At 31.1% G+C, this 3,195-nt stretch overlaps 1 long non-coding RNA gene across 3 annotated transcripts; it reads right to left on the minus strand.

Annotated features, from left to right (window-relative positions):
• Window positions 1-380: 380 nt before the first annotated feature.
• Window positions 381-2,955, minus strand: LOC143080501 (uncharacterized). Of its 3 annotated transcripts, none has more exons than XR_012979729.1 (5): window positions 2,807-2,955; window positions 2,372-2,450; window positions 1,719-1,809; window positions 1,064-1,142; window positions 381-499 (listed from the first exon to the last, which is right to left on the minus strand). It is a non-coding gene; the product is annotated as an uncharacterized LOC143080501 (long non-coding RNA). The 3 variants fall into 3 exon arrangements; XR_012979731.1 differs by lacking the exon at window positions 2,807-2,955 and adding an exon at window positions 2,610-2,780; XR_012979730.1 differs by lacking the exon at window positions 2,807-2,955 and adding an exon at window positions 2,599-2,780.
• Between the last annotated feature and the right edge of the window lie 240 nt (window positions 2,956-3,195).

Raw genomic sequence — 3,195 nt, forward strand, 5'->3', positions numbered from 1 at the left:
TGTAGGGTTAATTTTCTACAACTGTCAAATTCATTGGAATATTTTTTTAGGCCTACTTTCGTATGCAACCGGATGTGACGTACCATGATTTGGTGGTATTACACCTAAAGAACACATAAATGTCAAATAAACTTAATGCAATTTTTTCCCCTCCAATTGCAAGTTATTTCAAGCATAACTGTCAAGTTTTGTCTCAGTCAGAACTATAGTTTCAGGGAAAATCACTATAGAGTAAGGCCATATCCTACGGCAATTTCAGTCCAATTTCTTCGAAAAATCCTAATTTCAGTGTATCATTATAAAATGCAGTGTTGACATATATCTGATCATAAACTCATGATATATGCATTCAAACAATTAAATAGAATACAAAAGACAACTTTAAGATGATAAACAATTTTATTGCACCTTTTAGAGTTCATTTGAAGGTCTGTTTTGGTCTGTTTTGGTCCATTTTTCCTCCTTCCTTCCTTTTTCATCAAAACTTGATATCTTTTGTCTAAAAAATAAAAAAAAATGTGATTATTTTCCCACAAAAATGAAATAAATGTAATGTTAAATCAATGATTTAAGTGTTTTAGCTGAAAGAACTGTCTCTATAAATGTTAACAGTCTACACGGAAGTTTCTATAAGCCCTTATGTGTAACTTGAGTTTTTGGTCTGTTCCCCTAGTGTGAGAAATAACGGTTCCCTTTCAGTCAATCATTTATTGCTACTAGTATCAAAGTCTTTTTATTTACTCATAACAGTATATTTCTAATAGATTTACACAAAAAGTCCACTTTCTTGTATTTTACATTAGAAAATGGGGAGAAAGAGTAATAAAAAAATACCTCAAAATGTTTTTAAAAAGGGTTATGTCCCTTGGAATGCTGGTACAAAAAATAATTGGTAAGAATTATAAAGTTTAAGTATGTGAGACTGGATTATGATGTTTATAAATCCAGGACAAATAAGTGTTTAGATGAGTTATTGTCTGTGCAAAATGTAGACGGCACAATGGCAAATTGTAAACTTTTGCGGCCAAAACAAAAAAAAAACATGATGATAGTTGATACATACTTTAATGCTGAAGTGTCATCTGCAGACCAATTCACATATAAGATTTTTCAACAGAATGCTCTTCAGAACATGGTTAACACTGAAATAAAAAATTCACATGTTGTATAAACAAAACAAAAACTGTAAGGGTAATTTAAAATATAACACAGTAATCTAAATACAGCTTCGTCTGTCCACCCATTTGACTAAGAAATTACCCGTAAACCCCCATTTCAATGCAATTTTACCTCAAACGTACTTTCTGTGTCTAAATCCATTCCGAATAGTCCATGTTTACAATGTATGAACTGGTTTATTAATAACTTTTAAAAATGAAAGTACAATAGGGTCACGAGTGCACATTTAGTTTCCCTAAAGAACACCTAAATGTCAAATAAACTTAATGCAATTTTTTCCCCTCCAATTGCAAGTTATTTCAAGCATAACTGTCAAGTTTTGTCTCAGTCAGAACTATAGTTTCAGAGAAAATCACTATAATGTAAGGCCATATCCTACGGCAATTTCAGTCCAATTTCTTCGAAAAATCCTAATTTCAGTGTATCATTATAAAATGCAGTGTTGACTAATATCTGATCATAAACTCATGATATATGCATTCAAACAATTAAATAGAATACAAAAGACAACTATAAGATGATAAACAATTTTATTGCACCTTTTAGAGTTCATTTGAAGGTCTGTTTTGGTCTGTTTTGGTCCATTTTTCCTCCTTCCTTCCTTTTTCATCAAAACTTGATATCTTTTGTCTAAAAATAAAAAAAATGTGATTATTTTCCCACAAAACTGAAATAAATGTAATGTTAAATCAATGATTTAAGTGTTTTAGCTGAAAGAACTGTCTCTATAAATGTTAACAGTCTACACGGAAGTTTCTATAAGCCCTTATGTGTAACTTGAGTTTTTGGTCTGTTCCCCTAGTGTGAGAAATAACGGTTCCCTTTCAGTCAATCATTTATTGCTACTGGTATCAAAGTCTTTTTATTTACTCATAACAATATATTTCTAATAGATTTACACAAAAAGTCCACTTTCTTGTATTTTACATTAGAAAATGGGGAGAAAGAGTAATAAAAAAATACCTCAAAATGTTTTTAAAAAGGGTTATGTCCCTTGGAATGCTGGTACAAAAAAAAATTGGTAAGAATTATAAAGTTTAAGTATGTGAGACTGGATTCTGATGTTTATAAATCCAGGACAAATAAGTGTTTAGATGAGTTATTGTCTGTGCAAAATGTAGACGGCACAATGGCAAATTGTAAACTTTTGCGGCCAAAACAAAAAAAAAACATGATGATAGTTGATACATACTTTAATGCTGAAGTGTCATCTGCAGACCAATTCACATATAAGATTTTTCAACAGAATGCTCTTCAGAACATGGTTAACACTGAAATAAAAAATTCACATGTTGTATAAACAAAACAAAAACTGTAAGGGTAATTTAAAATATAACACAGTAATCTAAATACAGCTTCGTCTGTCCACCCATTTGACTAAGAAAACACCCGTAAACCCCCATTTCAATGCAATTTTACCTCAAACGTACTTTCTGTGTCTAAATCCATTCCGAATAGTCCATGTTTACAATGTATGAACTGGTTTATTAATAACTTTTAAAAATGAAAGTACAATAGGGTCACGAGTGCACATTTAGTTTCCCTAAATAGGTGTAATACCACCATTGATTTTTCCCTATTAGTCTTTGTTAAATTGGCACTTTTAAAAAAATCGTACAGTATTTACCTTTATTTCAACCAAAGAAATACTTTGCATGTGTAAAGTTCAATCCTTTCCAGTGATACAGTGAAAATTTCACACTACATTTCATTGCATATAAGAAAGTAACCACCGCCGAGTGTAGACAACCCAATTTTTACACTGTTATTTACTGGTTACCTGCTTTGGTAACTATGTAACCGTAACGTTCCAAAATATTTTATAAGACCATCAAATAAAAAAAGAATGATGCTTTCAGACACACAACATACATATTTACGACTCATAAAAATTTAAGTGCATTGAAATGCAGGGTTAATTTTCTACAACTGTCAAATTCAAGGGAATATTTTTTTAGGCCTACTTTCGTATGCAACCGGATGTGACGTACCATGATTTGGTGGTATTACACCTAG

The sequence above is a fragment of the Mytilus galloprovincialis genome, chromosome 6, assembly GCF_965363235.1.
Source record: "Mytilus galloprovincialis chromosome 6, xbMytGall1.hap1.1, whole genome shotgun sequence".
NCBI lineage: Eukaryota > Metazoa > Mollusca > Bivalvia > Mytilida > Mytilidae > Mytilus > Mytilus galloprovincialis.